We start from the raw sequence: 15,672 nt of genomic DNA on the forward strand, positions 1-15,672 counted from the left end.
CAGACATTCTACAGGAGAAGGACAGAGACTACAGGAGATGGTTAGAGACTGCTAGCATACTTCAGGAAATGGTTAGAGACTGCAGACACTCTACAGGAGATGGCCAGAGACTACAGGAGATGGTTAGAGACTGCTAGCATACTTCAGGAAATGGTTAGAGACTGCAGACGTTTCACAGAGGATGGTTAGAGACTGAATGTATACAAAAAAATGGTCAAAGACTGCAGACATTCTACAGCAGATGGTCAGAGATTACAGGAAATGGTTAGAGTCTGCAGGCATACCGGTACCACAGCAAATATACAATATATACATATACTACAAACATACAATAATATACATTCTATAGGAAATGGTCAGAGGGTGCAAACATCCTAAAGAATATGGAGGCTGTGGACCTACTGCAGGAGATCAGAAGGGACTGCAGACATTCTACAAGAGATGACAGAGACTGAAGGCATATTACAGGAGATAATCAGAGACTGCAAACATTGTACAAGAGATGGTCAGTGACTGCAAATATTCTACAAGAGATGGCAGAGACTGAAGGCATATTACAGGAGATAATCAGAGGCTGCAAACATTGTACAAGAGATGGTCAGTGACTGCAAATACTACAGGAGATGGTTAGAGACTGCAGATATACCACCAGAGATTGTAAGAGATTGAAAACATTCGACAGGAGATAATCAGAGATCCTAGACACTCTATAAGAGATGGTCAGAGACTGCAAACATAATAAAGGAGTTCTTGGAAACTTGGAAAAAAGGACATGCCTAAAGGAACATAGATTGGAGACATGCAACCTGATACCGCTAGAGATCACTTCTATTACAACTCTTCTACTAATCAGTTCTTCCACATGTGTCCATCCTGTTTCCCCCCTAAAAATGAAACATAAATAAAGCTGGTCTAAAGAATATTTTTACTTCACTAAAATCTATTCTTCTTTACAAAACACAGACAAAACCGTGCCAAGAGTCAAGTGCTGCAGGTTGAGCATCAGGGCAGTAAGTCCTCTGCCTATGTTCATTCATTTTCACTCCAAGATCCTCAGCACTCCTATGGTGGATTGGGGCCATAAGTGAATACAGTGCACAAACATAGTAAAAGTCTTATACCATAGAAAAGATCTCTCTAAATAGTAGATGATTATGATGATGATGGTAATAATCAATCATTCTTGCAAAACTCATTGGGAGCCACTAGGTGGTTAAATCCACAATTTTTTGTGTACGCATTATTAAAATTATAACCATGCATGCAATATTACTGCAGGAAGTTTTAGGAATCTGCATCACTCTGCTTTGTCAGAAGATTAATATTATATGACAGATTATATAATGAAAAAACTTTTGTCCAAGATGTCTGTCCTTCCCTTCACAAATATCTGTATGTACAGCTTACATAAAAAGATGCAATCCTCTCTCCATCCCAGAAAAAATAATCAGTTACTTACATAAGAGAATACGTTGCCTGGAACAGATTGCACACACTCAGCCAGCACGTCTTGACTTAATAAAAAGCAGTAATGGAAAGCTTTTTAGCTGTTTTACTGTGCACAGATGTGACGCCTACTTGTTTGTTGTACATTGTTGTGTTATAATTGAACAAACACAAGTACCTGAAAAACCTGCAGCACAGGCCCAGACAACTGAGATGCTAGTAATGGGGAGATCACTTGTCAGCTGAGCGATCACACGCTGCCGCTTCTCTTGGCGTACGCTGAGAGTTTCTATGGAGCTGTTGTTCCTGTCTCAGGCTTGCTTTTCCATATGCTGCTCAATGGGTGTTTCATATTTCACATTCAGCACACGCCTAGTGAGCTTGGCAGAAGCCTACATAAGCTATGAAGGAGTTGCTGAAATCTCTTTTCACTTAGGTGACAGTATGTACTCTTAAGTGGTGTTAAGTGGCGTGTGTACAAGATGATGAGATCATATGGCAGCCTACACTTTTTCCAGCTATTGTCTAAGCGCACCATTCACGGTTCTAAAAAGTCACATTATCTTAAAGAAAACCCATGATAAAGAAATGCAAAGGCTACCATTGGTAACTTTTTGGAAGATATTAGTTACCTGGCTGTCGTGCTGATTCAATGGTTTTAATAGTTTCCAAGGCACTGGAATGATTTAGATCTGCAAACTATCTTTGATCCACATTTGGCCGGTAAATCAGAAAGTGTTGAAGCCAGAGACATCCAGGCAACTCTTAAAAGTAGGCCAGTATGAGAAAAAAATGTGCTTATCTCACTAAAAAACAAACTCCGGGAAGAACAAAGATTAGATTAAAGCAAAGACAATACTGTTCTTCACCAGAGATCATGTTCCTTAAGCTGCGTACACACTTCCAATTTTTGTCGTTGGAAAGGATCTTTCACGATCCTTTCCAACGACAAGGGAGTGCACGATGCATGAACGGTGCTGTACATACAGCACCATTCATGCTCTATGGAGAGGGCAGGGGGAGAGCGACGGAGCGGCACCCTGCTGCACGCTCTCCCCTTCCCTTTCATTAGGATCGGCTGTCGTCCATCGTCCGTGGATCCGGCAGGTCGGTCGTCCGGACGATGGACGACACCGACTGTACACACGGCAGATTTTCGCCCGATAATTGGCCAATGCCGATTATCGGGCGATAAAAATCTGACGTGTGTACGTAGCTTTACTTTCCTAATGCAGCAAAACAGTAAAAAATAGGAAAGTTGTTTGTAATGTAGCATCAGAAATGTGTATTTTCAATAGAGGGTTGCCAGTGGCCAATGCCCGCTTTTCAGTATGAGATTACAAATCTATCACATAACTGGTGGATACTTGAGCGGACAAGGGTAGCCTTGTATACTGTTCTGGCCCTAGTGGATCTGATGTTGGTTACTGTGCGCAGGGGGCCAAAAGGGCACTAGTGGCAATAGGAGCAAATCGATACTAGGCTAAAGTTGTCAATGCGCTGACAGAAGTAAGCCAAGGTCATCAATAGGAAGTCCAACAAGAGTGTCATACAAGAAGCAAGATCAAGTTACAGTCCAGGTCGCCACAAGAAATACAAGTCAAAGGTCAGGTCAGGTGTATACGGAGCTGAAGACCAGTCAGCAAGGAATAAAGGCAGGGAAAGAGTTTAAAGAGGCCACCGGTAAGACGTGTGTGTGTCATCAATCCAGGGACATGCACACCCTTGCACCAGAAAGCATGCATGGCTATTCAATGCATAGAAGTATGTGCATGCTTTAGGACCAGTCCATAAGTTGCTTAGAAAAAAACATGGGCAAGCCATGTACCTAGGCACACACCTACACCATTCTGTGTGGTCTTAACCTACAAAATCAATAAATCTTCAAAGTGTAGCCAAGTTTGTTTATGCCTTGTAGTAATACTTCATTAGCAGATCTAATGGTTGTCTAATTGGTGCTAGCAATGAGATTGTGCTAGGTTCTGTCCAGTTTTTGACCAGAGAAACCTACCTAAATAGCCTGTGCCCTGGGAGAAGGTCCAATGTAATTGTGAGAGCAATGAGTGATTAGACCCCTTCCATCCATGTCATTTGTGAATTAAAGCAGCTGGGAATGTTGGGTTCCCAAGTATTGTGGTCATTTGACCTTTGTAAGGAGAAGTAAACAAGTAAAGAGTTTTTCTTAATGAAGATGAAAGTTTATGCTCGTCATAAATTATCCAGGCTATAAATTAGGTCAGTATGACTTCTTTATATTATAGTTTCATATTTGGAAGGCCTGTAACTTGTTCTGGGCAGTGGCTCCATAGGTGCTAAAGTAGGGAGGATTTAGTTGTAGATGTAGGTTCATTTATAGGTCTAAAGTTAATAAAAAAGGGGAGGCTGGATGCATCATTTTGTAAAGGGATATTAGACCAATGTAGAATGTTTTGGCCCACTCCTGGCACAGATTTTGTTGCATATAGTGTAGAGCAGTAAGGTAATTCTAATCTTATAGTTGGTATGGTTTGTTGTGATTTGAATTCCTCAAATAGTCCAATCTGCCCGATGCTGGTTCCCTAGCTCTTCTCTTTAAGTAAAGATACATCCTCAGAGTATGTAAGTATTACGTTTAATAGGTTCCCAGGTAGGTATCCCACTTACATAACTTAATGGTGAGGATTTAAATTAAATGAATTGCTGCTGTAGTGTCTATACTGGCTACAATAATCCATAGGGTTATATATATATATATATATATATATATATATATATATATATATAAAAATATTTATATATGTATGCATTATCATTCAAATCATTTTGGTGTTTTAATACACATTTAACTGCTTTATATGTATTTTACCAGTTCATTTGTTCCTTGTGGATGAATCAGTTTTGTGGATCTGGATTAATTTATCTTTTACCAGCTTGACCTCAATGGAGCACCAAACTTTTGCAGCTCTTTGCTTCTCCACAGTGAAACATACAGGGAATCTTTTCGGGCTCAAAGTCCTTCACCGCCTTCTAGCTTTGTCCTCAGTGCTATTCCAGATCTGAAATATCTTGCAATCTGAAGAAAAGGAATTACCAGTGCTAGAGGTGAGCCTCTCTAAAGACCAGACATTACTAATTACCCCTTACTCAAATACATGATCTGAAATCCTTGCTAGTAATTCTTTAATGTACTCTTAAATGCTATTACCAGCTATATACCTTGCAAAATAACTCAGCCTTGCTAAGCTGGTTACACCTTGACCAGGTAATTGGCCTTAATAGCATGTGTCAACATCTGTCAATGTTTTAACCCCTATTAACATATTTTGTTAGCAATAGTTCAAGCAGACCTTTCACCATTACTTTATCAATGTCACATCTGAACCTTTGCTTCCTCATCTTACTATCACAGAAAACTTTTCCCAAATACTTTTTTTAGCCCTAGACGCCTTTGGTGTCATATTTCCTTCTTGAGTAACAATGACCCAGACAACGGATGTATGGTCTTTGGTACCGACTGCACACATGAAGTACACAATGATAAAGAATCAATTTAAGCTGCAGCAGTGAGTGTCCTTGGAGTCAAATGGGGTGGTGGTGGGTCTTCTTCCTCGGCTGTGTATCCACTGTATGTCCCCAATGTGGCCACCGCAATTTATTCATGGGATATGATCACTGCATGTGCCACCAGCACCAAAGACTACGTCTATGCCTGCCACCACATTTAAGACATGCACACCTAACCCTCCTTAGGAAAATGAGTTCATCAATGCATACCTTGTTTTGCAGTCAAGGCTGCAACTTGTATACGCATACCCAGAGATGACAAGAGCTGCTAAAAATCCAGTACCAGCAATCAATATAGTGGCATGAAAAAAATTAGGCTTCAAGGCTGCAAGAACCTTGAGGGGTCATGCAAACCACTTCTAAGATGTCAAGATTTAAAAAATTATTTTTAACCTTTTAAAACAAATATAGTTAACAAATTCAAGAAACCTGTGGCTCTCATATCATAGCCCCAATCCCTGAGCCATCCAGGCATAAAAAAATGTGCCCTAAACATCACCACACAGCAATAAATCATGCACAAGGCATTAATTCTGTGCCTCTGCAACAATATCAACTTAGCCCAATGTGTGTTTTAGATCCCAAACCTCAGGGGAGGCCACATTGCCTGTAGTGAGACAGTTGTTCAAATGAAATTGACAATAAAACTTGGGGCCAGTAATCAGTAAATGTTCACTCCAGGTGTTTGTTTCTGGTGCATTTGTATTAAACTACAATAATTAATTTACCTATAACGAATGCTTGATAAATGTCACATTCACTGTTAAAAAATGCCCTTTGATACTGAATATATTATTGGTGTAGAGTTTCACCATATTTGATGTGTTTTAGGCAGTAAAGGACATTATATATTTTCCTGTTTACATCTAGAGTTATGATTCATAATTAAAGTTTACAACAAAACCCTAAATGAAGTCTATGATAAGTAAATATGTATTTAAATTATCTCATTCATTTAGATATTATCTCTGTTTTACCCAATGCGTACATACAGTAGGTACAGGGTGTAACCAAATAAAAAGTGATGACATTCTAGTAGCTTGCATAACAATTACCAGGATGCCCACACATGTTTAAGCCAATGAAAAACTAGATTGTGCTTATGTATGTGGAGGATGTTTTTTTGCACACAGGGAGCAATTTACTATTGATAGGTGTTACAGCTAACGCCTTGCGAGTAAGCATTATCACCAAAGATGACTAGAACCATTGACAACTAGTGCTATTAAAAATATTTTATTGCATACCTTATTTTAAAATTACTGCAGCTCCTGTTACCTCCCACTATCTAAAACAAAAGTTATTGCTGAACTGCTGCACTGATTTGCTCTTTATTAACCATCCATACTGGGATAGGAACATTAGACTATAAATTGTTATGGGGGAACAGGTAGAATCGATTGGTAATCATTTAGATTTTAGTTGTAAACTGTTTCAAAATATAAGCTATAGAAACTTAGTTTAGTTTAGTTTATAGGTTGAATATAATGGGATATACAGTTGTCCTTCGAATATACACCTTATAGCAAACTTTGACAACTAGAACCGGTGGCTACTCACAGTTAAAAAGAAGCTCTGGCATTTAAATAGCATCTGCAAAAGCAATGTTTATAAAGTCAATTAAAGCAATGATTACACAGCTTAACAAAAAAAATATTTTTTCACTTGCCAAGGATTTTTCAATATATTTAGTGTACTTCAGGTCTGCTGAATCCAGAACTGACATCAGTTTTATTGAATTGGCTCTAGTTCTTGTGATACAGGAATTGGAATAGACAATTTTACCAACAACAAGTGTAAACACAGCATATTATTATCAATCTTTATTTACACTGATGTTTTGCATTTTATATATTAAATATAGCATTATTTTCATGAAACTTTCATCTCCCTTCTTTTTTCATTTTTTTTTTTTACAGAAATATGAGTTCTTCAAGAAGAAGTTGTTTAAATCACCCGAATTTATTTTCCTACATTTGTGGTGAATATTCTCAGCAAACAGAGAAGAAACATTACAGGAAAATTACAGCAAAATGGAAAACTGAAAAGTTTGAACATTGGTGTACCTATGGTATGGCGAGAGCTCAAAAATCATCACAATGATTGTTATTTTTGTGCTGTGAATGTAAAAGGTTTCAATCGTTACAAGAAAAACAAGTGGGAGTACCGTGATTTGGAATCAGCAAGACGACCTGTGCCGCATGGTGCTGATGTTCCCATACCAGTGTTCAGTACACTCCCTGATATTCCTGTATCCGACATGGAGGATATACAGGGTTTGGGGTGTAATCCAGTAATAGGCAGCGGAAGTGAATATGAAGGAAGTGTTTTATCAAACCAGCAGTTCTCCCAAGAAAAGCGCAATGATTTAATATGTGACCTAAGTCTGTCAAAACAAGCATCTGAACTTGTAGCATCCAGGCTAAAAGAAAAGAACTGTCTGAGACCGGAAGTTAAAATAACCAGAGAGGTGTACTGTTATAACATCCCTACTTGGACAGCAAAGTGGATACATAAAGTACTCATGTTTCATCTGCTTGTGGGATAGTAGAGCAAAGCAGGATCACTCGAAAAAAGTGACATGGCCTCCATGGGAAAACATGAAAAAAGGTGCAACAAACATCAATAACGAGCCAATGGTCCTCCACTACACCTAAAATTGGGATTATTGAAGCAATTTGTTAGAGCTCTGAACAAGGACAGTGATTGCTTCAAATACATTTGTAATTTCTTACCTGGATTTAGTACTGAAAAATTAAAAGCTGAAATCTTTGATGGACCCCAGATTCAGAAACTGATAAATTATTCAAATTTCACAAGTTACATTACTGATACCGAAGCTTCTGCCTGGCACAGCTATGTCATGGTTATCAAGAACTTCTTGAGTAACCATAAAGCACAAAGTTACGAAGAACTAGTACAAAACTTGCTCTTAAACTTTAAACATTAGGGTGCTACTATGAGCATAAAGGTACACTACCTCCATAGCCATTTGCAAAAAATTCCAGAAAACCTTGGCGATTTCAGTGAGGAACAAAGGGAGAGGTACCATCAAGATATAAAGGTGATGGAGGAAAGGTATCAGGGCAGATGGAATAGACACATGATGGCAGACTACTGCTACTGAGTTTTTCAATGAATTCTTTGTGATTAGTTGTGTAAATATACTGAATATAGAATATATTGAAATTAGGTATTTCAAAAATTTAATTTTGTATACGTAGGCATATCTAGTTTAATTTTGCTTAATTTTCATGTTTCATTAGTTTTCTATGAGGTTAATATTGAGGTCATTATTTCAAAAACTAAAGACAATCTAGCAAAACCAATACCATATCTGGAATCTGTGCATCAAACATAACTTAAAATAACTTTAACCTGGCAAGAAAATGTTGTTGACCAGTGTTATATATTGGTACGGGTGACAATTCAGTGTACTACTTAACACTAAGATTAGGCATATGAGTTTTACCATAGTGAGATTGTTTATTTATTTTTTTTAAGTTTAGGAAACGCCATTTTAGAACAATTCAACATCATTATCAAAACCACATTTTTATACTATGTCATTGGATTGATTTCTGGATCTCCTAAAAGGCATCACTACTAAGATACCATATCTTGCCATATCCATTTCATGCTTAATTTTTTTTGTCTTCATATTCTCTTTTCTAGATCTTCAGGGTGCTGAACCCTTTAAATAAGCAGGTACAGAAACGCAATGCATGGGTACCACAAATCTTTTAGATCATAACTGATGATAAACAGCTTACAAGTTTATTTAAAGAAACAAATGAAAGGAAAATTAAGGGAATGTCCATAGCTGGAATCAACAAAGTTTTTGCAGATCAATGGGATCACCTGAAAATTAGTGAACACACTATGGGGCTTGAACTAAAACGCAAATTAGTTTTAGGACCTCATTTATGAGACAGGCCCTCTATATTGGTTGGGTGTATGTTTGAGGACAGCCTGTGGTATATGCTTTTTGTTCTGGAGGATTCATAGGCTTAGTGGATTAAAACTTGGCAATCAAACAGGAAAGTCTTTATTGTCAAAACTGAATAAATAGATGATACATGGTGTCAAAAAACAATGGTTAGGTATACCATTATGCACATGTTCTTGATCCTACACATCAGCCTATTCACTCAGATTTTATATCTGTAACAAACAGCGTGCACAAGATCTTGGAAAATCTTGCACGTCAATAGGTTCGAAAGACAACAGCATGTTTATGATTCTTCTGCAATGGGGAACTGTTACCATATATGAAGAGTGTTGTCCATATCCCTAAAAACAAAGTTTTGGTAAAAGCAGGTTCAATTTATGACTTTTTTGAGGCATTAGTTAAAGTAATGTGAACTCTCAAAAATTACTGTTAACAAAACATTCAAAAAGTGGTTTGGCAGTATTTTCCCGTGTGGCTTTCCAGGTTTTCTTAGAAAGTGCATCTAAACCATTCTTGCTTAATTCATTCAAAGTATTAGGAGTGGAGATTTAAAAAGAGTAAAATGTAAAAAAATGCCTGAACAAAATTATTGGCATCCACAACTTAATGCTTGGTAGCACACCCTTTGGAAGAAATAACTGATCTTAATCGCACTGGAATTTTGGACCACTCAGATTTGAAGGTGTTACCAATAAGCTAACAACCTTCACTTTTTAATTTCAGGTTCAACATGAGGTTTTAAAGCAATGGAACCCTACCCTTAAACCTTACATTTTTAATTTAAAGTCATTTTGGTTTGACATTCACAATTTGTATAATATTGTTGTAAACAATTTGCAAAGATTTGTATTTTTCACATTTTTGGCAATATATTTATGGGAAATTAGATCAACAACGTAACAAGTGCAAGCTTTGCTGCTGCCACAATGCAAGATGTCTGCAAATGTCAGTCTACTCTGTTGTTACCTACCTACTGTGGCAAGTAGTAAATTGTATACAAGTCCTAGGGTCGACAAAACAGGAATCTCAAAAATATGGATTGTATTATGAGCAAAAACTTAACACTCCTTTGTCCAAAATTAACCAGATCTTTTGGACCTGAGGACAAGCTTGATGTAAATAGTACCAAGCATATGAAGTACATTGGTTACCACTTACAATAATATCAAGTAATAATACCAAAATATTATTAACAATAGTTCATAGTACCATTAAAACACATCTTTGTGGATTAGAAATATATTGCATTTAAAAGTAGTATCAAAACCATAATTTGGGCAAAACTTTATTTATTTAGAAAAGTTTTGGAATGTGACATATTTTAAAGTAATTACAGTTGCACCGCTAGTAAAAAAATAAAATCACAGTTTTCATTCCATAAAACTGCCTCACCCTGTTGAGTCTTAAGTCTGCAGAAAATACAATACATCTAATCCTGTTTCTTTTCTTGGCAGCTGAAGCAGAGAATGACAACCAAGAAGCTTTGCTCGGTTCACTAAACCTTCACAAGAATGATGTATTGATGTGCTTTGACGAACACACCTATGGATAGGCTTTAGATTTACAGTGCTTGTCTTTATTTTAGTGTGCTCTACAAGGCAAGCTTCTTTTTTATGTAGGCAGATAATGTCACAAACACAATTAGGGAGATGATCTATCATAAGATCCAGTTTAGTGTAAAATATAAGGAGTGGCATCCTTATATCAAATAAGTCTTAATTAAAGGAGTAGAGTGTCTGTCAAATTATATTAACATTTGATTTCAAAAGAAGTGTGTGTCCTTGTGAACTATGATGAGATTATTCACATGGTTGTCTGCTAGGAGCTGACTTATTTACAGATTTAATATAAGACAAACGGCAAAAATGATGGGGAGAATAAATGTGTATGTGTATTTAGTAGCACATTTCATGAATAACCCTTTAAAACCAGGGTTACTATCAAGGTAGACATACTAGGAGAAGAAATTATTATTATTATTATTATTATTATTATTAATAATATTATTAAACAGGATTTATATAGCGCCAACATGTTACGCAGCGCTGTACATTACATAGGGATTGCAAATGACAGACTAATACAGACAGTGATACAGGAGGAGAGAACCCTGCCCCGAAGAGCTTACAATCTAGTAGGTGGGGGAATTTCACACACAATAGGATGGGAGATATGTAGTGTGGGAAGTAGTGGCGGTTTCAAATGACAGAAGAAGACAGGTAGGCAAGTTTGAAAAAATGGGTTTTGAGCGCTCTTTTAAATGAGCAGAAAGTAGGATCAAGCTGAATAGGACGAGGAAGACCATTCCAGAGAGTTGGAGCAGCTCTAGAGAAGTCTTGTATCGGTGCGTGTGATGGTGTTATGAGTGAGGAAGTCATTAAGAGGTCATTGGAGGAGCGGAGAGAGCGGCAGGGGGAGTATTTTTTAACCATGTCAGAAATGTAAGTGGGACAATAACTGTGTAGGGATTTGAAGGCAACGCACAGGAGCTTGAATTTGATTCTAAGGTGAAATGGAAGCCAATGGAGAGAACTACAAAGAGATGTAGCGGAAGAGGAGCGGAGGGAAGGATGGATGAGTCTGGCTGCAGCATTCATGATAGATTGTAGGGGAGAGAGTCGGGTTAGTGGAATACCAGCGAGAAGGATGTTACAGTAGTCCAGACGAGAAATGATAAGAGCATGTACAAGGAGTTTGGTGGTCTCAGGGGACAGGTAGGGGCGGATTTTAGAGATGTTGCGTAGGTGAAAGTGACAGGACCTGGAAATGTTCTGAATATGGGGGGTAAATGAGAGGGCCGAGTCAAAGGTGACACCAAGACGTACCTAAACTCAACATTTTTACTTTACATAGAAGGGTGGACAACCCTTCTATAACAAGTAAAAGTGTTGATGTTTTTTCTTTAAAGTGCAACACAGCATCATCTGATCTCGCACCTGTGCAGTGATGGAGAAAGAAGAGTGAGAAAGAAGATGGAGGAGAGCATGGAAGATGGCAGCGCCCGGCGCTTCCTCCGCAGAGAGGATTTCAAGGACGACGCTGGACCGGATCGTGGAAAGGACCAGGGCCATCGAGGGATCTGCAGGATTAAAGGTAAGTGTGATTTTCTATTTTTAGTTTAGTTCCACTTTAAGCTAGAAGTATTTAATAAGGGTACATAATAAATGAAACAGAAACATAGTATTTAGCAGGGGTGAGTGATCTAAATCATGTCTCAGCTCTCAAAAACAAAGACCAGTTTGTAAGAAGTGGAAGTTTGCAGATTGTTTTGGATAGATGTTACCACAATGTGGGTCCTCTGCCAGGTCTGCACATTTTCCCTTGCAGGTATGTTTTCCTGCCCTTTGTAACAACCATTCAGTAGCGGGAGAAGCATGAACACACCCCGATGTAAAAAAAAAAAATCTAAATCTTTACATCTGTAATTCCTGTGAATTTCCTATGCCAGTAAAAGCACATTATGTAAGAAGAAAAAATAGTTTGTGTTGCAGTTTTGCTGCACTGTATGTTCCCTATGTTAATTTCTACTGTGTATAGGAATAGTGTAGTTTTAGAAACTGCTTCTGAAATGTTTGCAAATGCACCACTGAATGTTTCAAATCTCCCCAGTCATTTTTTACTTAGCTTACTTACTTTTTTGATAGAATAGCAATACAATAAATGTATTGTTACTCCAAGGTGTCAATGTTTTGCCCTCCAACCACAGACCAGGTTTTGAATTTTCTTGGACTGGGTCAAGGTAGAAATTTTTCTTTCTGATGAAGCATAAATATGGTACATGGCCCAATACAGAAAAGGAAATTAGCAGAATAGTAGGCCTAGTTTATATGCTAAAAAACGTAATGGATGAAATTTATCTTAAATGTTTGTAAAAGAAAAATTTGATGTGAATATTAACATTTCAAAAAATTAAAATAGACAAACACAATTAAAAAACTTTTAATTTCCCTTTACATGATCCATAATACTCAGGTTGTTACAAAGCAGTTTTTTATATTAGTATTCAGGTGAATTCATTTGCTCACTTTTTCAAGTTATACCTACATTTATTGCATTTGAAGAGTCTACAGCGCTTTTTATCTTTGAAATTGATTTTATATACATATAAATGTATCCATATATTTATAGAATTATTAATAAACTGTATTTATAAAGACACACACACATAATTAAAAAAACATGTTGATGTTCAATGTTTTTATTAGTTGTACAGTCAAGATTTTTTTTTTGTTTTGCAATTTCTCTGAGCTTTGCACAGTCTGACCTCACTGATGATTGCTGATGTGTTCACTCCTTGGCAAAATTTTAATAAAAAACTAAACATTCCTGACTAAAAGACTGCCGAATGCCTGCTTTTGTATAGGCTGTTAATATTGTTGATGATCAATTAATCCAATGCATTTGATTAGCAGCACCTGGCTGATACTACCTAAATTTCAATGGGAGTGATAAAGGTGTACCTAATTTTTCCACACGCTGCTTCTGCAATTTGACTTTGTTAAATAAATACTGACATGGTCTTATTTGTCATGTGTTGTTGTTCATTTGAGGTCATATTTATATATATTTATGACAGCAGTTAGGAAGAAGAAACTGTAGTGAACAAACATGGATAGTCATAGGATCCAGTTCTTTCATACATCTGCCCAAGTGTTCCCTTACATACTTGTTGAATGGAACCAAAACAAAAGAACAGGTGTCCAAAATATGAGCATTACTTTTATCAATATATAAAAAGTGGATTGGTTGAATATTTCTAGGATGTTATCATTATATTCATACTGCTCTACAAACAAAGAGTTATTCAAGTTTCCTTGATTTAGGAGAAACATGAATGAGGCTAAGGGTGTGTCAGGAATGTACATTCAGATGCACTGAACATGGTCTGTGGCTGAGGTTAATGTCAACAATTTCCATCATTGCCATAGTTACATGCCTGTAGTCAATTAGTAGAGCAACCACCTGTAGAAGAGACGCCTGTGCACACAAATATCATTACTTGATTACCAGTTATTAACCAGGGGTCCAATAGGGCTTGGCAAGCAAAGGAATGTCATTAGGACTATTGCCGTTATTAACATTCTGTTTTATTTCTCCCTCGCACATATAGGAATATGCAGAAAGGCTACTTAAATTTTTAGTTAAAGCTGAATATTGTCAATATTGTCAAAATTCATAGCCATGAGCGTTCTTTGTTAAATCTCTTCCCTAGATGTCTTCAAAATCAGTGCCGTAACAACCTGAAACAACTCGCCGCCTTCTTCTCCTCTGGTTCTTGTTGGTACCTACATCACCCAACCCAGGCGCGAGATCAGGTGGTGTAGGTTGGAAAAAAATTGCCGATCTCACTGCGCGTGCCTGAGATCGACAATTTTTTTCCCTTTTCACAAAAAGGTTCCTTCTGCGCATGCCCGAGATCCATGCGCAGAAGGAGCACCCAAGAGCCTCCTGGGATGCGTGATGTACATATCCCGGGGGCTTTGCGCTCCCATTCATTCGCAATTTTTTTTTTTAAAAAAGGTATTGCACTGAAAAAAAAAACAACAGAATTTTTACTTAACATAAAAGGATTCTCTACCGTTTTATGTAAAGTGAAAATTCTGAGTTTAGGTATGCTTTAAGTGACACCAGTGATCTTTTTGGCTGTCTGTAAGGTGACATTCTTCCCAATGGCCAGCAATGTAGGAGTCATTCTTCCTATTTACCACTACGCTAAAGTGGAAACTGTGGAATTATTAATTATAGAAGGGGTTCCCTGAAGACCTAAAATGTTTTTCAACTGTTCCTTCATGCTAAAATGGTTGAGTAACACTAGATTTGAGTTTTGTGTCTGGAGTTCAGCTTTAGTAATACTCAATACTAGTCTCATTTTGGCATGACATTTGCTTGAACACTTATATTACAGGGTAGACTGTGAAGAGGTTAAGACATGCAATCTAATAAAAACCTTTTAGTTGCCTCTAATGCAGATCTATTTAAAATGTTTATCAAATTTGTCTCATATCCTGAAGCAGGCTGCTAACATGCATATTACCTAATTCTGTAGACCAGTACTTTAATTGGAATGCACTGTATATTTTTTTCCTTATGTATTCATTATGCTCAGGACTAAAAAATTAACATTTTGAAACACCTTTTAGTTACAAAAAATATGAAATATCATATGAATATTATCCTTTTATCTAGGCGGCAGTTGAAGCTTTAGGCTGGGTCTACACGGACGTTTTTAAAAACGCATGTAAACGTTCCTACTTCGTTTTTATGCACTTTTTTTTACCGTTTTACATCTTGCCTTTAAAACGCTGGAAAACATCAATACCGTGTTTTCCCAGGTTTTAACAAGTTTACGTTTCAAGTGCTTATAAACCTGGGAAAACGCAATGGAAGCGTTTACACGCGTTTTCCCACGTTAACCCTGTGTTTTAATTTTTTAAACATTGCAAGCAACTTTATAGATAACGCTCATAAACGTACCTCAAGTAACTAAAATAGTGCACAACTACATGCCAGCGGATCTGATTGGGCAACGATCGTTCGCAATCTATTGTGTGTAAGGTTGTTCAGTAATCGTGGATTGTTGTGTGATACACTTTTGTTCGCAAACAGTCATTCAAAGGATCGTATCTAGTGTGTACATTATTGGTGGATTATATTTGAACAATTGTATTGTTACAGCATGTACAGAATTGTGCACAATATGATCGTTCAAAATAATCGGCAATAACTGTTCG

At 37.2% G+C, this 15,672-nt stretch overlaps 1 protein-coding gene across 2 annotated transcripts in view; it reads right to left on the reverse strand.

The window, feature by feature from the left end:
* The window catches only part of HOPX (HOP homeobox), a 16,263-nt gene extending 14,465 nt beyond the window's left edge, over positions 1-1,798 (reverse strand). The window contains exon 1 of one of the 2 annotated variants that reach the window (XM_072404571.1): positions 1,625-1,798. The gene's annotated coding sequence lies outside the window, so the exon portion shown is untranslated. The other variant, XM_072404572.1, reaches the window with a different exon arrangement.
* Between the last annotated feature and the right edge of the window lie 13,874 nt (positions 1,799-15,672).

The sequence above is a fragment of the Pyxicephalus adspersus genome, chromosome 3 (assembly GCF_032062135.1).
Source record: "Pyxicephalus adspersus chromosome 3, UCB_Pads_2.0, whole genome shotgun sequence".
Lineage (NCBI taxonomy): Eukaryota > Metazoa > Chordata > Amphibia > Anura > Pyxicephalidae > Pyxicephalus > Pyxicephalus adspersus.